The sequence below is a fragment of the Erinaceus europaeus genome, chromosome 19 (assembly GCF_950295315.1).
Source record: "Erinaceus europaeus chromosome 19, mEriEur2.1, whole genome shotgun sequence".
Lineage (NCBI taxonomy): Eukaryota > Metazoa > Chordata > Mammalia > Eulipotyphla > Erinaceidae > Erinaceus > Erinaceus europaeus.
The window spans coordinates 4,500,462-4,525,137 of NC_080180.1; positions in this window are offsets into that span (position 1 = coordinate 4,500,462).

Consider the following 24,676-nt stretch of genomic DNA (forward strand, 5'->3'; position numbering starts at 1 on the left):
CTCTTTCTTAGGTCCTCTTCTGTCCTCCCTACGTCCTGTCTCCCTGGCCAGGAGGACCTTGGCCATCTTCTTATTTAGTTCCAGTGTAGCCTTTGCTGGGTCTTCCCTATTCTCAAACACCTTCTGGGCTACTGCCAACAGTTCAGAGAGAGACTTCCCCTAAAAATCTTCTAACCTCTGCAACTTCTTTCTAATGTCTGGGGCTGATTGGGCCACGAACTGGAGAGCAACAGCTGGCCTATTCTCAGGGCCCTGGGGTCTATGGGCGTCCAGGTTTGGTATACCTGACATAACCTCTCCAAAAAGGCAGTCGGGCTCTCATCTGTGCCTTGTTTACACTTGGTCACCTTAGATAAATTAGTGGGCTTCCGGGCCGCAGCTCGGAAACCTCATAATAGAGTCTGGCAGTACCTGGTGAGGGCCTCGTATCCAGCGCTTGTACTGGGGTCCCACTTTGGTCGAGATTGGGGGAATACCTCCTCTATCATGCCCTGGTCAGTAGCCAGTTCCCCCCTGTGATCCTGAACCTGCTTCTTCCCTTCTACTTTTATTCTCTCCCTTTCCTCCAGGGTGAATAGGGTATTCAGCAGCTGCTGACAATCATCCCAAGTGGGTTGATGAGTGTAAAAAACTGACTTGAGTAGGGTTGCCACCCGCTCTGGGTAGACAGAAAAAGGAAGGTTCTGGTTTTTCCAGTTATACAAGTCAGAAGTGCTAAAGGGGATGTAAGTCCTCAGGGGCCATCCTCCTGCATCTGATTCCCCTACCTCCCACAAAGGAAAAGTCCCGACCGATGCAGGCTCTGGTCCAAAAGCAGTCCCTGCTCTAGTATGAGGTGGGCTCAGGACTCCTGATGGGGACCCAGAGGTGGAATCAGGCACCTGGAGGGTCCCCTCAGGGGCGGTGGCCCTTGGGGCATCAGCATAAGGAGGAGGGGTCTCGTTCCTCCACTTCCTTACTCGTGGAGGGGATTCGGGGGCTTTGGGGAGGACAGGAATGGCAGGTCTCCTGGGAAGCCTGTCTCTTCGCTTGCTCTCAGCCACAAACACTCCTGATCTGCTCTTAGCCTTCTCCTTACCTCTGAGACCACCTTTGCACTCTCGCAAGTACTTTGGCTGGTCCTGAACAATGCCCATCCAGACCTCCATGTATGACATCTGGTCTGGGTGCCTGGGGTTCCCAAAGATCACATTATGCACTGCTGCTCACTTTCCCAAGTCAAGACTCCCCGCCTCAGGCCAGCCGACCTCAAAAGTTGGCCACTCCCTTTCACAGAACTTCCTCAGTGTGAAGACGTCCACCTGGACTCCAAACCCAGCGGCTCTCTTCGAGAAATCTGAAAAATTCTTAGTTAAACATTCAAGGGGGGTGGGCTTACAGTCCTTAGACTGGCACTGTCCCATTTTCTCATCAAAATGGAACAGAAGGGAGACGAACACTGCAACAAGGAATACAGCAATCAAACTAAGGGTTCCTTTCACTCTTCCTCTTACACGCCAGCTGGCACACCATATACTCTCACACGTTCTCTCACTCTCACACATTTTTCCAACTAACCCAAAGGGTGTCCACTTGGGACCTTCTCCCTTATCTGGGCTGTATGGAGTTCCTACAAGTGTCAACTCCAGCTTCACCTGCACAGGGTTCTTTTAGGGCCTGCTTGCGCAGGGACACACACAGAAAAGGAAAGAGACGAGTAGTGAGTGCTGGAGAAAGAACTGGCACCCGATGGGTGACAGACAATCAACTATGCTTGCCTGGCTGGGCCCCTCCCAGAACCTTAAGGAGTCTTAGCTTAGGGGTAGCCGTATGATCCCCGGCCTCGGTCTCAAGAAGGTTGAGAATCCCCACTGACCTGAGATGACTCCACGGACACGCAAGTTGAGAGCCCACTCACGCCCCGTAGTCTACTGACCGTGAGGCATACAACACGCACACATGCAGTCACATCAAGGCATTCATTCAGTCAAGAGGAGGGTAATTACCTGACCGGCTGCCGCTACTAAGATATTACGAGTCAGGCCTTCAGGAATCACTGGAGAGTAGCTCCAGCCAGACTCCGTCAGTTGCACTGACAAGGTCAATCTTTTCGCGAATCGCCGAAGCATAGAGAGAGAGAGTCAGACAATAGGGAGACACAACAGAGCCACAGGGGATGTCTCCTGTGGGTTCTGAACCGGGAGTCCGGCTTAGGTGTTTCCAGGAAAATTACGTCTGGAGAGACCTTGGGCTCAGGCCCAGTGGCTACCACCCAAGTCGTTTTCCCCTAGCTCTGGCGTGCCAGGTACTACTTCCTGGTGGTAATGTGGCATGGCACACACACACACACTCTTCAGGACCCTATTTCAGACCCTGGCTTCCGGACCCAAGCCCAGGAAGTTTCAGGCCCAGGACCCAAGCAGCCTGGAAGTCGTCACTTCCCAATGCTGCGATCTGGGATTTCAGCATGGCGTCCCGCAATCCACAGACCCCACGCCCCGCGGGGACACACAAGTGGTATACCATGCACAAAAATCAGGCCTGACTTACCGGCGCCGGGCAAGGCTTCCAAGGACCCGGATCTGGGATAGGGTGTCCTCAGGGATCCCTGTCTGAGGATATCTTGCTGGGGCCTCCAAATGTTAACGAGCAAAAATCAAACCACCACCCACTGCAAGGAAGCAAAAGATGTGTATTCAAGAATTCAAATCCGGATCGAGAGGTGACTGACAGCAGTCCACCAGGCTCGACCCCGAACAAGGCTCAAACCACACAGTTTATAGGATTTCTGAATACACTCAGGGAGGGGGAATGCATCACCTTATCAATCTATATCCAATAATATGCTATAGAAAACGCGGAATCCAATAATTTCAAACCTAGCAAAAAGCAGGATCCGCTCAAAGCAAAGCGCAGGCTAATTTCAAACATTGCAAAACCACACAACCAATAGAACCTAGCCAGAGTAGGGTTACCACATCCTCCCGCCATCAGCCGCAACCTTCTGGTAAACAGTTTCCTTGTGCAAAGGTCCTGATAAGCCTTGCCTGTGTGCGGGGTCTTGGTAAACAACTAGTGGCTTACTGATTAGGTCCTGTTTTTCAAGGGGAAAGGGTAAGGAATTTTCCATCTTACACTTATTTATTTATATTTCATTTGACAGGACACTGAGAAATTGAGAGGGAAGAGGAGAGGGAGGAAGAAAGATAAACACCTGCAGACCTGCTTCACCACTTGTGGAATCTCCCCCACACACAAGTGGGGATCCTGGAGCTTGAACCCGGATCCTTGCACATATTGGCATGTGCATTTACGTGGGTGTGCCACTGCTGCCCCCCACCCCCCTTTTTTTAAACAGAGCACAGCTCAGCTCTAGTTTATGGTAGTGCTGGGAAATGAACCCGAGACTTTGGAGCCTGAGGCATGAATCTCTTTGCATAACCATTACGCTATCTACTCCACCCTAAAAATAAATATTTTTAAAAGCAAGAGAAGCTTTCCAGAAGGGCACAAATCCCTTTATGAAACGTGATTTGAGCCTGGATGTCCTGAGCTCTTTCTAGGAGATGCTCCATCCAGCCTCAAAACTCCCACCCAGCTTTGGCCCCAGGGCTCTGCTTTGTCTTGGGGCCAAGTCCCCCAACCCCCGGGGCTGGTTCCACCTGGCGGGAAGGGGCAGTCACCTTCCACTGCAGGGCAGCAGGTCTGAATCCATTAAAGATAGGATGTAAATGGAACCCTTCTCCCAGAGGATCCCCTCCCACAGCCCTGTCCTCAGGCCTCTGCCTGGAGCAGAGAGAATGTCATTAGGCACCTAATACAATAAGGACATGTAGATCTTCAGGATGGGGGTGGAGAGCAAATCAAATTAACTTCATTACTTTATTCTGCACCTCGCAGCGCTTCTGCAAGTGGACAATTGTATTAGACCAGCCAGGAGAGCAAAAGGCAAAAGAACTCCTCCCTGGAAATTCATCAGTTCATTGTCTCAGGCCAGATGGGGAGGTGGGTGGTGGGTGGAGAGGGGTGGGAGTGGCCAGCAGGGGTGCACTGTGCTGACCCGAGACAGGAACTGAATGCAGCTACCACAACCCTGCAGATCCCTCTTCTGTCCTCTCCGACTTCTGGGTCAAAAGAGCCAGAGAGAGCAGGGAGGCCTAGCATAGGAGACAGCAAAGCTCTCCTCTCCTGCTTTGGGCGTTTCTAAAGCTTTCTGAATTTCAGGAAGCCCTTATTTACACCCTGACACCAAAGCATTGCTGACATGTCTCTGGACTTCTCACCAATAACTGAAATATAAAGGAAACATGTTTGGAAGTGATCTAGGCCTATTTGCTTAAAAACTACAACAACAACAAAAACAGTAGTTGGAGGGCTGGAGAGACAGCATAATGGTTCTGCAAATGATTTTCATGCCTGAGGCTCTGAGCTCCCAGGTTCAATCCCAAGCACCAATGACTTCCTCTTCCCCTTCCCTTCCCTTCCCTTCCCTTCCCTTCCCTTCCCTTCCCTTCCCTTCCCTTCCCTTCCCTTCCCTTCCCTTCCCTTCCCTTCCCTTCCCTTTCCTTCCCTTTCCTTCCTTCCCCTCTCTCTCTCTCTCTCTCTCTCTCTCTCTCTCTCTCTCTCTCTCCTGCTCTCCCTCTCTCCCTCTCTCCTCTCTCCTGCTCTCCCTCTCTCCTTCTTTTTCTTTCCTCTAGGGTTATTGCTGCCAGCACTATGAACCCACAGTTCCTGGCAGCCATTTTTTCCCCATTTTTATTGGATAGGACAAAGAGAAATTGAGAGAGGAGGGGGAGATAGAGAGAGAGAGAGAGAAGGGAAGGGAAGGGAAGGGAAGGGAAGGGAAGGGAAGGGAAGGGAAGGGAAGGTTGCTACACTGCATGTGAAGCACCCCCCCCCCCCCCCCCCCCCCCGCGCAGGTGAGGAGCCGAGGGCTTGAATACTTGTGCTTAGTACTATGTACTTTTAACCAGGTGCACCACCACCTGGTCCCCGGGGACCTCTTTCTAAGAGGATTTTTAAAAACTATTTTATTTATTTTTAATGAAAGAGACGCAGAGAGAAAGATACACACAGAAAGCTACCAGAGCACTGCTCAGCTCTGGCTTATGGTGGGGCTGGGTATTGAACCTGAGACTTTGGAGCCTCAGGCATGAAAGCCTTTTGTATAACCAGTATGCTATCTCCCCAGCCCTCTTAAGAGGAATTTCTGATGGTTTCACACGGGAGGACCCCGACAGATTTGTCCTGAGCCAGCTGATCTAGGTCAGCATGAGTCTCAGTGTTGTGACATGTGACACGTTGTGGCATGTGTCTCTGACACAGTGATGACAACGGCCATTTCACTTTGTGACTATGCACCTGAAATCCCCTGCTCCGTCTAACCGGGAGTGAGCCGCTGGGTTAGCATCCTATGAAATACCCCATCACCACCAGCTACACCACCAACAGAAACACAAGGATGGTCTGAGCAACTGTCAGAGCCAAGAGGAGTCAAGGAGCCTGTGGAAGCAGGATGGGTAGCTTGGATGCAAACTCTTTGGCTTCCTGAAAGAGAAAAGGGGCGTTAGGTAACACTGCGGCCATCTGAAGCAAGTGTGGGCTTGAGTTAGGAGTCCTGCGTGACTGACTATTCATCCTTTTTCTTTGTTCTTTTTTGCCTCCAAGGTTATTGCCGGGGCTCAGTGCCATCACTACAAATCCACTGCTCCTGGTGGCCTTTTTTTTTTTTTTCCATTTTATTGGACAGGACAGAGAGAAATTGAGAGAGGAGGGGGAGATAGAGAGGGAGATAGAAAGATAACAGACGGGGAGTCGGGCTGTAGCGCAGCGGGTTAAGCGCAGGTGGCGCAAAGCACAAGGACCGGCATAAGGATCCCGGTTCGAACCCCGGCTCCCCACCTGCAGGGGAGTCGCTTCATAGGCGGTGAAGCAGGTCTGCAGGTGTTTATCTTTCTCTCCTCCTCTCTGTCTTCCCCTCCTCTCTCCATTTCTCTCTGTCCTATCCAACAACGACTACAACAATAAAAAACAAGGGCAACAAAAGGGAATAAATAAATATAATATATAAAAATAAATTTTTTTTAAAAAAGAAAGATAACAGACCTGCTTTATCGCTTGTGAAGCTTCCCCCCACCCCCTGCAGATGGGAAGGAGGGGCTCAAACCAAGATCCTTGCAGTTTGTACTATGTGTGCTTAATTAACTGCCTGACCCCCTTCACCCATCTTTTGTAACATGTGAATCACCTTCATATAAGATGCTCCTGATAGGGGGAGCTGAGTGTGTGGGAATTCTCTGCACACATGCTATGTGAATCTAAAATTATTCAAATAAATCAAGACCAGGGACTGGGCAGTGGCACACCTGGTAGAGCATACATGGTCCAGTGCACAAGGATCCAGGTTCAAGTATTTGGTCCCCACCTAAAGGGGAGAAGCTTCATGAGTGATGCAGGTGTCTCTCTGTCTCTCTCATCTACCCCCCCCTTCCCTCTCAGTTTCTCTGTCTCTGTCAAAAACAAGAATAAATATAAGATAAATTTAAAAAATAAAGTAAAAGAACTCTTTGAAAAATCAAGTCCATTTTGAAAAGTGAATGCATGACTCTTTTCTCAAAGAACTTTCATTTTAAGTGGGAGATGATCCAGACATCTCTACAATAAAAAAAATAATAATAATAAAACCTTGTAGCACTGGTACTCATAAAAAAAAAAAAAAACAGCCAAACTACTAGAGCATGATCAAATGGAATCTGCAAGATATAATTTTAAGATAAAAAATGTCAGGGAGTAGTTACTACTGGCATGATCTGAAACAGTTTTGTTGTTTATAACTGCAGAAGAAGGATTTGAAAAAGTCCATCCAGGAGACTGTTGTTCTTCTCCTTCAAGGGAGACTTTGTTTTGCTGTGTCATATTACACACTCCTCAGGCATACCTGTAAATGGTATGTGCTGATGTTCAGTGAGCACATATACACTTTCTCTTGGCCCAGCACACGGCTAGCTCCACGTTTAGATGTGAAGATCACTGTGGTTGATCCAGTCACTTCCTGGGTCAAAGGCCCTTCTGAAATTCCATGCAATCTATTCACCTATGAATCAATAGATACATACCGACAGTCAGCTTCGCACGCCTGCAAACAACATCACAAAAGAGGCGAGGACATAGCCGGCAAAGCTGGAGAAAACTGCAAGACGAAAGCGGTTTCAGCCTGTGAGTGGCAAATCTTCAGACGTGGCTTAATACAGGAATGGAATCACTTTTCCTAAATGTCCAGGGACACTGCAAATCCTTCAACCCAAATTTTATTGTTTTATTGGTTGCCTTTATTTTTTTTTTCTTTTCTTTGTTTATTACTGGATAGAGACAGAGAGAACATGAAGAGGGGGGGGGAGAGAGAGGGAGAAAGACAGAGAGACACCTGCAGCACTACTTCTCCATTCATGAAGTTTTCCCCCTGCAGGTGAGGACCAGGGGTTTGAACCCGCGTCCTTGCACACTGTCTTGTATACGCATAGCTAGGTACACCACCGCCTGGCCCCAAAGTAGGCACTGGAGTCAAGCTTTGGAAAAGTATAGAGTCTGAATAGGCTAGTAATTTGGGTACTCAGGACCAGCACTGTGTGGAAGAGAGGGAAAGGGTGATGACATAATGAACAGGGAGGGTTGTGGCTTGAGGAAGGTGAAGGTCCCAGTGTGAGAATGAGCTGACAGCTGGTATACAAGGAAGACCAGGCAGGCCACCATGAAGTCTGGTGACTCGCAGGCGGTGGGAGATTGTGATGTGGGGATCAAGCAGGTGTCAGCAAGCACGCGGCGGGTGTGACTAATCTGCTTCCCACGGGATGGTTTGTCTCACGAGCCAGTGTGCCTGTGTGTGTATACGTACACTTATGGTTTAAGGGCAGAAGATGCTATCTAACCCTGAGAAATGTATGAATTCTATATGGCTGATATAATATATACTATTCATGGCATATTGCCTGACTATATGACATAGTATAGAATAATATTAATATATAACATATATATTTATATATTTATGCACAGGCACGTTAGCCTCTAAGTCATAACATATGACTGACAAGGATGTCTGTCTTTCAGTTCTTTTTTACTCGGCAAGTGGGAAGATGATCTCTATTTTTTTTTTTTAAAGATCTTACTTATTTATTCATGAGAAAGATAGGAGGAGAGATAGAAAGAACCAGACATCACTCTGGTACATGTGCTGCTAGGGATCGAACTCAGGACCTCATGCTTGAGAGTTCAATGCTTTATCTACTGTGCCAACTCCTGGGCCATGGAAGATGATTTCTACAACACAAGCAGTGTCTACCCTTTCCTGTGATATCTCTCTGGCCCCGTAAGAGACTCCCTTATGGGGCTAGAAAGATAGCATGACAAGGGAGAGCACAGGACTTACATGCCTGAGGGTCAGGTTCAATTAGAGCTGAGTAGTCTCTGTTCTCTCTAAATAAAAAGACAGACCAGTAGAAGGAAACTCAGCCTTTCTCCAGTGTTTTCCTTTGCCTCCTTCATCTGTCAGTCACTCCCACCCCAAAACTTTGGTGGCATTGGCTCCAGGAACTTTATTCTATTCTGTTCTGTTCTGTTCTGTTCTGTTCTGTTCTGTTCTGTTCTTGTTCTGTTCTTGTTCTGTTCTGTTCTGTTCTTGTTCTGTTCTGTTCTGTTCTGTTCTGTTCTTGTTCTGTTCTGTTCTGTTCTGTTCTTGTTCTGTTCTGTTCTGTTCTTGTTCTGTTCTGTTCTGTTCTGTTCTTGTTCTGTTCTGTTCTGTTCTTGTTCTGTTCTGTTCTGTTCTGTTCTTGTTCTGTTCTGTTCTGTTCTGTTCTTGTTCTGTTCTGTTCTGTTCTGTTCTTGTTCTGTTCTGTTCTGTTCTGTTCTGTTCTTGTTCTGTTCTGTTCTGTTCTGTTCTTGTTCTGTTCTGTTCTGTTCTTGATCTGTTCTGTTCTTGTTCTGTTCTGTTCTTGTTCTGTTCTGTTCTGTTCTTGTTCTGTTCTGTTCTGTTCTTGATCTGTTCTGTTCTTGATCTGTTCTGTTCTTGTTCTGTTCTGTTCTTGTTCTGTTCTGTTCTGTTCTGTTCTGTTCTTGTTCTGTTCTGTTCTGTTCTTGATCTGTTCTGTTCTTGTTCTGTTCTGTTCTTGTTCTGTTCTGTTCTGTTCTTGTTCTGTTCTGTTCTGTTCTTGTTCTGTTCTGTTCTGTTCTGTTCTGTTCTGCTCTATTTCCCCAGGGTTATTGCTGGGAATCAGTTCCTGTTCTACAAATCCCCTTCCTGAAGGCCATTTCTTCCTATTTTGTTGGCCTTGTTGTTGTTGGATAGGACAGAGAGAAATCAAGATGGGGAAAACAGAGAAGGGGAGAGAAAGACACCTGCAGACCTGCTTCACCGCCCATGAAGCGACCCCCCTGCAGGTGGGGAGCCAGGGGCTTGAATGGGGACCCTTGCACTTCACGCCATGTACACTTAACCTGCTGTGCCACTGTCTAGCACCCTCCAAGAACTTCTGAAAGAGTTTAGAGGGGAGATGAACCGACAAGGAGATTTGCTTGTCTGAAAGCTCAGCTGTGCCTGCCTCTAATTAAACACAGTATTGATTTTCTCCCCTCTAATGATAGGCACAGCTCTGCCCTCCCAGGATCACTCACTGACAGCTTAAGTATGAAACAAAGGGCATTTAGTCAGCACTTAGTATGAAATTATGACTGATTAAGAAGTGATTTATCATAAGAACCGCGTCTGGGTGGGCTTTGGGGTGGGGCGAGGGTGGGGGCTCGCTTGAACTAGAGTTTGCAAAGTGCAGCTGGGGGTCTGACAAAGACTCTCGTCCTCCAAGTCAGTCTCCTCCTGGCGCAGCAGAACGTATGCACATAAGGAACTGAAATCACCACTGAGTCCAGGACCAAATCACACAGTTGACGTTCAAGGCAAACAGCACCATCAGATCTTTCTAGAACTTCATTCTTCTGACAGGTGCCCCTGCTGCTTCCGGTTTCCTGTGGTGTTGGGTCTGGAGACATGAACTGAGCATGTCAGATGGAGCAACAGTACTGGCAGGTTTAGAAGGGAGGTAGCAGGCTGGAGGGAAGGGAAGGAAGTTATACCTAAGGAAAGCCCACCTTTGTTAAAGTTTTGTGAATTCAGTTGTCTGACCCAACCGACCTCCTTCTTGGGAGCCTGGAGGGCCAACAAGGAACATAGTCACTCAGCTGACGGGAACGTGGAAGACTCATTCGTTTGGAGAAGACTGCCTGGCAATAAGCCAACGGTCATCCATTTCTTTTCTGCAGGAGAAGACAATGTTTTGTCTTACGTTTTGGTTCACTTTGAAAAAGTGTGTTTTCAAGATGAATCCGTGAGAAAGGCAAAGGAAGAGGGGTGGGTGAAGGGACTGCCTGGTTGTTTTTTGTGTGTTTTGTTTTCCCCACTATCCCAGTAGTTCTCTCAAGAGAGAAGCATAGGTTAAACAGTTATTTTGCTTAAAAAATTAAGATGTATTTATTTATTATTATTCTGGAGAGAGAGAGTGAACTGAGCACTGCTCAGCTCTGGCATAAGGTGGTAGCAGGGACTGATCCTGAGACCTCTAGAACCTCAGGCATGCACATTAGTGCTCTCACAAGCTGAGCTGTCTCTCCAGCCTGCCGCTTCACCTTTCTTTCAGTGACGAGAGACTACTCTTCCTTGCCCTGGTGTTCACGTCCTCTGTCCTGTGTCACGTCCGAGCTTGACTTGAATTACAAAAGTCAGAACTGCTGAAATTAGCTGTCCTGTCATCAGCCCCCAAGGTGTTTGTGGTTTTTTGTTGGATTCTGGTTTAATCCTGCTAGAAGGAGAGGATTTTCCCACTAATCCTGCCCCTCATAATTATAAGCATAAAATGGATTGGATGATTACAAAAGACTGAACTGCAGTAACTCCCATATGTTCATCAAGACATTGGGATATTAATTATAGGCACTAGCTTAAAATAGGCACTAGAGAATGGCTGGGCTATTAAAAAAAACCATAATCCCCTTAATCTTGTATTCTAGCTATATTTTGAGAAAAGTCAAGATGCAAACCTCAGTGAGCAGATTAATAAAATGCGTAGTCTAAATAGTCCAGTGTTTTGGTCAGGGAACTAGACTTGCTTTGATGCACACTCTTGCTGGGTTATCACACCGTGAATTGACCCTTTCTTCTCTGGGATCATTTGCTTGCTTCCTTGTTCAATGGTTTAAATGTGTGTGCGCTTGAAATGGGTGGGGGAGAGACCAGAGAACTGCCCAGCTTTGGTTTATGATGATGCTGGCAGTTGAACCTGGGACCTTGAGACCTTAGGCATGAGAATCTTTTGCAGAACAACTATGCTGTCTGCCCAGCCCTCAAAGGTTTCTTTTTTCCTTCTGGAATCTGAGAGATTTGAGCACACTCAGAGCCTAAGTGGAAGGTGCTAGCAGCTGCTAGAGATTGAAGCTTTCTGAGTTTGGGTTGTTTCATCCTCTTCACTTCCTGCTTCTCAAAATCACCTATACAATTTTTCTCTCCTTCTCCATCCTTCCACCTCTTAACTCTTTATACTCTATTCCCTTTTCCTCCCACTATGGAAATTATTATCATAGAAGAAGGCTTTGCCACATAAACTGAAGCCTCAAACACAATCCCAGATTCACGCTTGGTACAGTCATTCCTATCTTTCCTAGACTTCTCTGTTTCCTGTTTTCCTGAACTTGATCCCTGCTCCTGAGTTCCCATAGCACTCTCTCACACGAAGGCTCCTCCATGTCCGTCCCAGTCGATCATTCAGAGCTCGCGGGAGATTGGAGTTGGCCATCCAAGTAGATGATGACGTCAACTTGAATGGTGGAGTCTGTTCCCTTCCTTCACTCCTATTTCTCAGGACTGAAGCAAAGACTGTGTAACACCTGCCCAGGCTGTCTGCCCACCGCTCTGGGGCATCTGCTGTGCTGTAGGGAATGGCATGAGGTGCTGGAGACGAAGTCCCCTGTGCAGGGCACAGGGTGAGTCTTGGGACATGGGTGTGATTAGCACACGGCTGACATTAGCTGAACAAGCATACTGAGCACTTACACAAACCTACGAGGGACTGTGGATGGGTAAGAAGTTTTTTTTTATTATTTACCTTTTAAAAATCTCTCCAGGTGACTAAGTACAAGTAAGGTAGAAGACACTATGAAAAGCTCTTCCTTGTAGTGTAGTCTTGGTTTACACACATTAAAGAAGCATTTATTTAACTAGCTGCCTCACGTCACATCTTACAAACCAGAGCATAGATCAGTGCCCTTTCCTTGTCTACTTTTAGTGATTATTTATTATTTATTGATTGATAGAGATAGAAAAAAATTGAAAGGGGAGATAGAGAGGGAAAGACAGAGAGATGCCTGAAGACCTGCTTCACTGTTTACAAAGTTTCCCCCTGAAGCTGGGCAGTGGGGGTTTGAACCTGGATCCTTTCACATGATAACATGTGTGCTATACCCTGTATACCACCACCCTGTCCTTGCTTTACCTTGTTAAGCCCAAACAAATATCCATCTTTCTTGTTGGTTATCCTAATCAGTTTATGTTCTGCTTATTTATTTATTTATTTATTTATTTATTTATTTAATAATGATCAAAAAGACCATAGTGAATATGAGCCCCAGATATAAATGATGGGGTTTACAGTCAACAATATTTATACACTTTCCCATATGTGGGAGCTACTCTCTTCCCTGACCCAGCTTTCTGGTCCTTTTTTCCAGCCATGACATCATCTCCCCAGACAATAACCTGGGTCCACCTTCATATCAGAGGTCAGGCTCAGGCAAAAACTAATAAAGTCATGGGCCCTTTGGAATAGACCTAAAATAGGTCTACTAGCTATCTTCAAAATGGAGATCCCTAACTCTTCATCTGAACTATTCCAGCCTTTATGTTCATGATTTGTCAATAATTTGTTCTGCTTTATACCTTAACTCTTTTTTTTTTTTTAGCTACCAGGTTTCAGATGCTACCATAATGCCAACCAGACTTCCCTGGGCAGATGACTCCACCAATGTGTCCTGGAGCTCTGATTCCCCAGAGCCCTGCCCCACTAGGGAAAGAGAGAGGCTGGGAGTATGGATCAACCTGCCAACGCCCATGTTCAGTGGGGAAGCAATTACAGAAGCCAGACCTTCCACCTTCTGCATCCCACAATGACCCTGGGTCCACACTCCCAGAGGAATAAAGAATAGGAAAGCTATCAGGGGAGGGGATGGGATATGGAGTTCTGGTGGTGGGAACTGTGTGGTGTTGTCCCCCTCTTATCCTATGTTTTTGTCAGTGTTTCCTTTTTATAAATAAAAGTCAAAAAAAAAAAAAAACCATAGGGTAAGAGGGGTACAATTCCACACAAGTTTTTATTTTTTAATTACTATAGGCAAGCAGTGGATCAGATCGGAATATGGCCTGCACATTTCACAGTCCATCATCCATGCTCACCAGAGTCCCTTTGGCCGTCACTGGGTCCCTTTAGGAATATCTATGTGGCCACAAGCATTCATCTCAGGGCTTTAATCAGAGCCTGGGGGGAGATAGACACAGGGCTTCCTTCCCAGCAGCCTCCGCTCCCCTTGGCTTTGAATCTGCATTACCCGTCAGCACTGCCAAAGCTCCTCTCAGATTTATTGATTTTTACCATCTTTGCTTTCTGTCAAGACAAGGTCTCTTGGCATGGAATGCCTAGGATTCAGAAGTCAATTTCTCACCGATTAGCCTGGGGAGCTGCACGTTTGTCTGTATGGGATCCCATTCTGCCATGACTCTCAACTCCACGGAGCAAGACAACCCTGACTGCAGCAGAAAAGCTTCCTCCAGCCCCTGACCTGCCAGCTCCTTCCCTCCGTGACCAGGAGCTACTGTCGTCCTGCTTTGCCCCCTCGAGAAGGCCAACAGCAGAGGGCGAAGTGGCAGAGGGCACGTCAGTCAGAGCTTCATGCATGCAAGCAAAGACGCCAGGCTGGGGGCTGGGGGCTGGGGACTGTGGGCTGGAGGAAGGGGCTTCCTTTCAGAAGCTGCTAATGACCTGTGGGGACAGCCACACAGCAGTCTTTCCACAGCTCCAATGGCAGGTCACGGCGACAGATGTTCCCAGCATATGTGGAGAATTAATTACCCGCTAGTAAACAAAATCTGTGATGCGGAGAGTCATTTTGTCCAAATTTTCTTACGGCTTTGCTGTTATTAGGAGTTCCATTTTTCTTGATCACACAGATCCTCTTGGATTAAAGCACTCCTTAATGGGCTCCGAGGAACATTCCAGAGAGAAAGGAAGAAAGGAAGGAAGGAAGGAAGGAAGGAAGGAAGGAAGGAAGGGCCTTTCTTGTTACAGGAAGGAGGAGGAGGAAGCTAGGTCTGAGGCAGCTGGGGAGGACTGAGTTAAAGGAGGGGCTGACTGGGAGACTTCACCATGCTAAGTACTTAGCAAATTATTTAATGAAAGTGTTAGAATATATATAATATCAATATTCGAATAGCTATCTCCTATTGAATAGCACTTACACTAAATGTAACTGTGTGCTGTGGAACAGCAGGAGTTTCTAAAGAAGATGAGAACCTTCTCACAGAAACAGGATTTTTGAGTTGCTTTTAAGATTCTGAACATTTCTCTGTCTTGGTTCAGAGAGGCAAGGTCTGATACTCATCCCTTAAGAAACTGGGTTGTCTTCAAAAATGGGATGGAAGGAGCACTTGATTTCTGTAAAATACTTATTCCCTTGGCCATTTTTTTTCTTTGTATGTTATTTTATTTTATTTTATTTTGTTTTATTGCCTCCAGGCTGGGACTTGGTGCCTGCACTACAAATCCACTGCTCCTGGAGGCTATTTTTTCCCCATTTTGTTGCCATTGTTGTCTTCATTGTCATTGTTATTGTTATTGTTGCCATTGATGTTGTTGTTGCTGGATAGGACAGAGAGGAATGGAGAGAGGAGGGGACACATAAAGGGAGAAAAAGATAGACACCTGCAGACCTGCTTCACCACCCACAAAGTGACCCCCCTGCAGGTAGGGAGCCGGGGTGGGGAGGGGGGACTTGAACCAGGATCCTTTTGCTGGTCCTTGCGCTTCGCACCATGTTTGCTTAACCCACTAAGCTAACCCGGCCCCCTCCCTTGGCCATTTTAATCCATCATCAAGAAACTTTCAAAAATGCAGTCATTCTCGATGGAGATGAAAAAGACGCAGTTCCTCATGGATTCAGAGGTGGGTGCCTCTGCTGGACCTGAAAGTCAGGAGTCTCTCCTCCTAAACCTTTTCCTGAACCTGACTTCCTGTGCTCTCCTTTTACCAACCAGAGTAAAGATGGTAATACAGAGGGTTTTTTCATTCAGTACTCAAGAGGGAGTTTAGAAAGATAGCCAAAATCTGTTCTGGGATGTTAGTGACGGTCCTCGAGCTGGGCTAATTCTAGAGGACAGGGCCAGCATGGAGAGTTATGCTGCAGTGACAAGCTAGAAAGAAACCAGGTCTCTTGATGGTGAGAAGAAGATGAAAAGAACACGCTTAAAACAAGTCACTGTTTTTATCTTGATTGGGGCTTAATGTTTTACCGTCGACAGTAAATACAATAGTTTGTACATGCATAACATTTCTCAGTTTTCCATATAACAATACAACCCCCACTAGGTCCTCTGTCATCCTTTTCCAGGACCTGAACTCTCCCCCCAGCGCACCCACCCCAGAATCTCTTAGTTTGGTGCAATACACCGACCACTTCTATTGCATTTCCTGCTCTTGCCACTGATTGCCTGTCCTATCTCCCCCACATCTGGCCTATCACAGAAGACTCCTTCTAAGGAGGCCAATGGCCGGTGACAGGGGATGGCTGTTCATTGCTTCTGCCAGTCACTGGGATCTGATGGTAGAAATTTATTTGGGTGAAACCTTGCATCCCAAATCACAGTGGCTTCTAGCCACTTTCTTGAGGGTTCTGGGCTTCTTCCAGGAATTCCAGGACTGTGAGCAGCCTGTCAGGAGCTGGGATGGTGGTGTGTGTGTGTGTGTGGGGGGGGGGGTCATGTGGCAGCTCTGCTGGTTGGAACAAATGCTGATGGCTTTATGCATGGCCCAGGACCTGCAGCTTGTGTGGAGTTCTGACAGCTCACTCCCTCTTCTCCTGTCTTGCTTTAGATTCTGCTGGGAGGGAGGGGGCACGACCTTTGCCTTACATTCTGGGAATTTCCAAAAAAAAAAAAAAATTCAAAGAGTGACCAGTCAACAATTTGTGCACTTGCTACAACTCACTTTGGAACTCTACGAAAGCTCTTGGTTTTATGTTCTGGTTGTGGTTTCACGCCCTCTTTACTGGGTCTTCCAGTATTTTGCCGTGACTTTGCATTTCATTCTGTTTTCATTCAGTGAGAGAGTAACAGCATCCTGCAATACGCAGGCTTTCCTGCTTCTGATCACCGTACCATTACTTTATTTTTTTAAATCTTAGAGCCTTATACATAATTCAATCTTATTTGAGCCTGATAACATAATACTGTGCGTCAAATACTTAGAAACAGGCCAAAATTAACCTGCTGATTCAAGAGCTAGCCAGAGTCCTCCTCAGCTGTAATAATTTATTATTCCTTGCAACAAATGATCAAGCCAGTTCTCCGATTAATCAAAACTGTTCGTTGGAACTAGCCACGTAAGACCAGAATTTTATATTAGGTTAAGCAGGTTGTAGCAATGTGGGGAACAAGACGGAAAAAATGAATTTGAGGAGAGATACTTGGCAAAAAAAAAATGTTAATCTTTCTTCTGAACTCTTGAAAGATGGAAACCACACTCAAGCAAGCTTCCAAGTGTGTGTCCTGGAAGACACAGCTGAATGTGGAAGGTCACTGGACGCTTCCGCAGGCTTCCTCTCTCCACATACATGTCTCTCTCTTCTTAAATTATTTATTTTTTCTTGGACAGAGACAGAGAGACATTGAAAAAGGAGGAGGCAATAAAATTGGAGAGAGACAGAGAGACACCTGCAGCCCTGCTTCACCATTTACCAAGTTCTCCCCCCGCAGGTGGGGGCCAGGGGCTTGAGCCTGAGTCCTCATGCATTGTAATGTGTGTGCTTAACCAGGTCCTCCACTGCCTGGCTATAGGTCTCTCTCTAGCCTTTTCCCTTCTGCTATCTGTGTCAGAAAATGAGGCACCCATACTCATTACCCTGGGTGATCTACTAGGCAGTGTTCTCCCCTCTGCTCCAGAGACACATTGGGGATACCCTGAGAAATGCTCTCTTCAGTGTCATAGTAACAACTACACAGTTGTGACCACTGACACAAACTGATGGGGCATTTCCTTCTCTCCTCTCCCACATAGCAGTGGAATGCTACCATGTAAACACTGTCGTCTCTGGATTGTTAGACAAAAACCCTAGTTACTTCAAAGAGTAACTTTTATGACCACGATGGGTTTTGCGTCTGTGTATCAGCCACAAACTTAAATGTTCCCTGCACTGTTTTATACTCCAAAGCCCAAGAAGATTTAATAACGAAATAAACATATTAGAGACCCATAATTAGGGTTAATTATGAAGTGGGCAAGAGGAGCCTTCTATGGTGATTGGCAATTAAGAATCCAGGGCATTGAGATTAATTCAGTTCAATTCCCTAATCTGAATCTACTGACTACATAACAAAATTAAGATTTAAAACATTAAAAGGCGTTTATAAAAATTATGGATGCAACGTGGAGAAAATTAATTTATCTCTAATTGCATCAATAATCATCACTTGATGCCCCAGGTACAACGGAATTTATACCTTGTCACGAAATGCTCATTTATCCCTCCCCCTTCCTTTTCTACTTTAAAGCTGAGATCTGTGAGTTTGGAATGGCCAATATATGAAAGAGCTCTGTTCTCATTCCCCAACAAATGCTCCAAGGTGCCAGCCCCAACAGAAGAGCCCAATACAGGAATAAGGATGCCCCCATTCCAGTGACGTGTCCTATTCTGTGTCCCTCCCAGCCACAAAGTTCTCAGTGCCCTTCGGATCTTCATAGCCAAAATTTGCTGAGTGTACGCTAGGTGCGGTCCTGTGCATGAGAATTCAGAGCTTGGCCTCATTTCTTCTGACAATATTCTTCAAGTGCAAATTCCTCTAGACACAGTCAACTTTGCACAGGACAGCCAGTGGCCCACAAGACCTGTCTTGGTAGACACAGAACAGCCAACTGATGCCCAGTCGGTGGTGAGAACAGACAGGAGAGAGGCGACAGCCCTGGAAAGAGAGGTTGGAATCAGAATCACCACCCCAGAGAAGGTTCAGGAGTAGCTAGATGCTGCTGGTACTTACGCCTTTCCCAGAGTCCTTCCCCTTCAGCGAACCACTTTACGCTGTCACTGCTTTGCCCTGATGTACTGCTGTCCCATTCTCTCTTTAGAAGTGAAGCTGAACGTCCAGAGAAAGCCTAACAGCCAAACTCACATACTTTGGAAGGAGCAGTAGAGCCAAGAGGAAGTACTTACTGGTCTGGAGGGAATAGTGCTCCCCTCAAGGTAGTCCCTGACATAAACAAACATATGAGCAGCAGACACCTAAAACAGACAGAAAATTAGAGAAGATTCCCCCAAAGCAGCAGCGAAGAAGCTGTTTACTTTAGCCTTAAGAGAGTTTCCCTTAGACAATGCTGGAGCAGCAGCTTGGGTGATAGAGTGATGTCCTGGCGTCTCTCTCTTCTTTCACTCTCTGTCACCCCCCCACTCCCTCTCTCCTCTCTCTATAAAACAAAGAATGAAGGGAATCGGGTGGTAGCACAGCGGGTTAAGTGCACATGTGGCGCAAAGCAAAAGGACCCGCTTAAGGATCCCGGTTCGAGCCCCTGCCTCCCCACCTGCAGGGAAGTCGCTTCACAGGCGGTGAAGCAGGTCTGCAGGTGTCTGTCTTTCTCTCCCCCTCTCTGTCTTCCCCTCCTCTCTCCATTTCTCTCTGTCCTATCCAACAACGATGACATCAACAACAGCATTAATAACTACAACAATGAAAAACAAGGGCAACAAAAGGGAAAATAAATAAATATTAAAAGAAAGAAAGAAATAAAGAAAGAAAATAACTAGACAGGAGCAGCTACTCAGCGGCACCAACATGTCTGAAGCCCGAATCCATTCCCAGCACCACAAACAAAGCCATAAGGCAGGTGAAGACATTCCTGGAGAAGCAGGTGAAACCTCCTTGAAGCCTCATCCTCCCTGCCTGTGTGCCCCCCAGTGCCGGCACCTGTACCCACCCAGGCCCTGTATTTATAAAGCTGCCCTGCTGGGACTGGGCCGAGAACACGTAATCAAAGACCCCTCACCCAGCCCAGAACGGGAGGAGTGCCAGGTCAAGCTCAGGCAAGGTGCAGACAGGATGCAGAATCTGGGAAGCCTGGCTCTCCAAGACACCCAGCATCCAGCCAGATTTTAGGCAGAACCGGCTTCTCTTCCTGTGATCCTGGAGCCCAGTGGGAACCCCCTGTGCCCACACCCCCCACCCACCCACAGCCACACCACAAAGCAGAGCACATGGAAATCCGGCCCCACCAGAAGAGACTTCACCTGGTGGAACAATGAGTCCTAGATATTTAAAAAGACTGTTGGAAACTGAGAGGAAATCTAATATTATCAGATAAAAAGAGAACTGCAAAAAGTTGGATAAAGGCAAGAGACTGGCCCACTTAATAATGACCTGTTAGACCAGTATCACACCGCCTAGTTAGGGAGTCCTTGGATTCTCATACATATATGATGGGCCTAGACCTCTAAAAGGTCCCTCTCTCCACCACCACGAGTCACTTCCATCAGGAACAGCATCTTGTGGGCCCTCCCAGGACCTTGTCCTCACCATAAAGCAATGACGGTAAGGATAGCCCCAGTTTCTTTTCTTTTGAAATTCTTTTATATTTATTTATTTTCCCTTTTGTTGCCCTTATTGTTTTTTATTGTTGTTGTAGTTATTAATGTTGTTGTTGTTATTAATGTTGTCGTTGTTGGAGAGGACAGAGAGAAATGGAGAGAGGAGGGGAAGACAGAGAGGGGGAGAGAAAGATAGACACCTGCACACCTGCTTCACCGCTTGTAAAGTGACTCCCGGCAGGTGGGGAGCCAGGGGCTCAAACCAGGATCCTTACACAGGTCCTCGAGCTTTGCACCACATGTGCTTAACCTGCTGCGCTACTGCCTGACTCCCTAGCCCCAGTTTCTGAAGGGAGGCTGGGGTATCCTGCCCTGTCACTCGAAAAAGACTGGTCCTGAAATGAGTGCAGCCTGCAATGTTCCCAGTTGTGACCAGGAGCTATAAGCTCAGACCAGTAGGGACTCAGAGGTTACACAGGCTCTGGTTCTAAATATATGTGTGTGTGTGTGTGTGTGTGTGTGTGTGTGTGTGTGTGTGTGCGTGTGTGTATATATGCTCTGGAGAAGGTAGATGGAGGTAAACAGTTACTTTTAGCCACAGAAATTTTTTCAAGAATGGGAGCTACTCCCTGCCCTAATCCAACTCTCTAGCCTTTTTCTCTACTCTGACACCATTCTCTCAGGATGGAGAAGATATTCTTACCTAGCCTCAGGCTAGCTACCAAACTCAAGCAAAACTACCACAGTTGTGTGCCCCCAGGAACATGCCTAAAATGGTTCTCCTAGCTTTCTTCTACCCTAAAATCCCTAATCTCATCTGCTCTAATCCTACTTTTGGGTTTCTGTTCATTAACCATTTTGTTTCAGTTTAGGTCATGTCACCCTCCAGACACCAAGTTACAGATGCTACCTTGACTCCACCCCGACTTCTCTGGGCAGACGACCTCACCAATGTGTCCTGGACCCTTGTATCCCCAGAGCTCTGGTCCACTAGGGAAAGACAGAAACAGGCTGAGGGGTATATATTGACCTGTCAACACCCATGCTCAGCAGAGAAGCAATTACAGAAGCCATAACTCCCACCTTCTGCTCCCCATGAACATCCTTGATCCAGACTCACAGTGGGGAGGAAGAAGTGATAGGAGGAAGATAAGAGGACTCTGCACTCCAGCTCCATCAGCACCCAGAGAGAGAGAAGGAGAAGGAGAGGGCCATACGGAGGTAGTTATGATGTCATGAGTGGCTTGGAGGGGAAGAGAGGATTGAATCAGAAAAAGAAGGGGCAACTGTGTATCAATGTGGACAGACAGTTGTAGAGAAGATGGTCGGCCTATGTCTACAGCCTTAGAAGAACTGTGGTGGATTGCAGTGGGGAGAGGGAAGATTCAGAACTCTTATGGTGGGAATGGTGTGGATTCAAACCCCTGTTGACAAGTAATTCTGTAATATAAAAATACATAAATAACTTATAAAATATAATAATATAAAAATAAATAACTTTTAAAAAATATTTTATTTTATTTATTTATTCCCTTTTGTTGCCCTTGTTGTTTTTTTATTGTTGTAGTTATTATTGTTGTTGTCGTCATTGTTGGATAGGACAGAGAGAAATGGAGAGAGGAGGGGAAGAGAGAGAGGAGGAGAGAAAGACAGACACCTGCAGACCTGCTTCACCGCCTGTGAAGCGACTCCCCTGCAGGAGGGGAGCCAGGGTTCGAACCGGGATCCTTACGCCGGTCCTTGTGCTTTGCGCCACCTGCGCTTAACCCGCTGCGCTACAGCCCGACTCCCTAAATAACTTTTTTTAAAAAGAAAGACTTTGTTGGACACAAGAAAAGTAGTCTTGCATTTCTGCCAGCTAGGGCAGAGGTAAAAGTGTCCCGCCATTTGGGGCCTTGAGGAACCAAATGCAAACCCAAGGAATGCCACTGCTGACCTTTCAGACGGGGCACTGCTCATCCCAGGTAAGCCCACCTTTACCCGGCTTCTTAGCATCCTGCGTGGTGGATGCCCATTCCCCATGCCCTACTAGAAAGGATCTAGCAGCAAGCACTGGAGCACACTCAGAAGAAAGCACACCAAGTCAGTCACTGCAGAACCAGCTCAGCCTGGGGAGAAGCCTGGCCGGCTCTTGGGATGTAGGACAAGGCTCTGAGCTCTGGCATTAGCATTCTGCCTGTGAGCCAGCTTCCTGGTTGGCAGTGAGGGCTGAAGGGGCCAGGTGGTGGCACAGCTGGTTGAGCACACATGTTACAATGTACAAGGATCCGAGTTTGAGACCCCAGTCCCCACCTGCAGAGGGAAAGCCTGGTTAGTGGTGAAGTAGGGCTGCAGGTGTCTCTCTCTCTTTCTTCCTTTCTACCTCTCCCCACTCTCTTGATTTCTGACTGTCTCTATCCAATAAATAAAGTTAATAAACAAATTTTTTTTAAAAAAAAGAAGAATCACTTCTACTTATTTCTTGAAAAAAATGGTGGCCAGTCCCAGGAAAGATGGTTGAAATGTGGTGCAGATGCTATGTACCTTCCCCAATAAATCATCTTGGCTTTCAGAATAGGATCCACAAATAATGAAAGGCATTGCGTCTGCTAAGAAAGCCTTCTGGGTAAAATTAAAGTACTTCAGGCCAGCCCTGACCAGGACTCAAGTCTTCAGGCAAGGAAGGACCCACTAGATCAGCCACCAAAACCATCCATCCCCACCTTCTGCCGCACTCGCATGGCAACTGGAGCCGTTGTCCAGCACAGGGAGAGAATGAATAAATAACCAGAGCACTGTTTCCTTCTCTCTTTTCCTTTCTGCCTGCAAACCCCTGAAGTGAGTTAAAAAAAAAAAAAAGGCAGTTTTCAGAATATAGGTCAGGACATTCATAAAAATGTGATCACTTGCTCTTTATTCCCTAACACCCCCCCCCCACCCACACACAATAAATCAGCCGGCCTCCCCCCACCCCGCCCCACCCCTTCTCACAGGCGTGCCACCCTCCCGTCCTGATTCTGGATGACTGGATATAAATCTGTGACAAGGGTATCTATATATAATATTAATGGTGCCGAGGAGGGGCGGTGTGAAGTGGCGGCTCTTGCCAAGACGGGAGCGAGCTGAGAGGAGCCGTCTCCTCCAGCCCTGTGCTATCATCTACAGGACAAATGGAGCGGCATTAGGACGGGTGGGGGAGAAGGAGAAAGGAGGAGGGAGGGAGAGGACATGGCCGGTCTGCCAGGGAACCGCTAAGTTGGAACCCCAATCAATCTAAAGAGCCTTCTGCCCTGAGATACTGTCAGAGGACGTAGACAAAACAGATTATCAGAGAGGCCGTAGAGGAGAAAACCCACAGACACAGAGGCCAGGGAAAGACAGCAAAGGCACTGTGGTCGGAGCTGCCCAGTCTTTGGAAGCTATGAAGAGGTTTAGGCCTCTTTATGTGTCTGAGACAAAGAAAGAAGATGGGAAGATTGCTGTATTGGGGGGAGGGAGGATAATGCAAGAAGACCAGAGGAGTTTAGCTTTCATCGTGAGAGTAGATTCTAGCTTCTGGGTGGTGTGCCCGAGTTTGCAAAGCGGAAGGGACCCAAGGCCCTTGGCTCTTGGTCAGTGGTATGACTCAGGACTGTGCCCAAAAGACATTTAAAAAAAAAAAACACTTCATTTAATTTGGTAGCACAGAGAGAAACTGAGAGGGATGTGGAATAGAGAGGAAGAGAGAGACAGAGAGATACCTGCAGCACTGCTTCACTGAGTGTTAAACTTTCCCCCTATAGGCAAGACTAGAGGCTTGAACCCAGGTCCTTATGCATGGTAACATGTGCACTTAGCCTGGTGTACCACCACCTCACTCCTGAAAACTTTATTTGATAGGGAAGATAAAAAATGTATTGTTGTATGGAAAACAGACATGTTATACATGTAAAAACTATTTTATTTACTCTCCAATGTAAAACATTAATCTGCCAAGAAAGGGAAAAAAATGAGAGGGAAAGAGTATAGAGAAGGGAGGGAGGGAGAGAGGGCGAGAGAAGAAAGAGAGAGACAGAGACACAGAGACAGAGAGAGCACTGCTCTACCTCTTATGAAGCTTCCCTTCTGCAGATGGGGACTGGGGGCTTGAACCTGAGTCCTTGTGTATGGTAACACATGCTCTTAACCCAGTGCACCGCCGCCCAGCCCTTTCAAGAGTTATTTACAGACACTGAAGCCACAGACCACTTGTGGCCAGGTGCTGTCAGTAATATCTGAAGGAACCATATAATCAGAGACCACGGTATCCACCAAGGGCTGGAGATAACAGTGGCAAAACAAAGTTGTCAACAGAGGGAATGAAACCAGCAACGCGTCCTTCACAGTACCACTGTCCCTCTCATATCCACCTGGCCTCCAGGCGCCTGTCCACAGCGGTGGATCGCAGAGCCGCTTATCAGAGGTTGGCTGGACTGCATCTTCAAAATACACCTGGCGTACACTTTGCAGGCTCGGCGAGTCCTTCTTTAAAGGGCCAGAGTTGGTCTGGACCCAGCTAAGAGGGTTCAGGGTTAGTAAGTTTCGTTCCAAAGTCAACAACTTAAATTACATACTGATCAGCCCATTGTATTTCGTTTTCATGAACCAGTAAAGAAAACTCATAACGAGACGACTATTCAGATATCAATCACCCTTAGCAGCCAGGACATCCTGAGTGTGTGTTTGCTAGTAGTTTAATACAAAAGACATGGGGGCCGGGCGGTGGTGCACCAGGTTAAGCGCACATGGTACCAAGCTCAAGGACTGGTTCAAGAATCCGGGGTCCAGCTCCCCACCTTCAGAGAGGATACTTCACAAGCACCAAAGC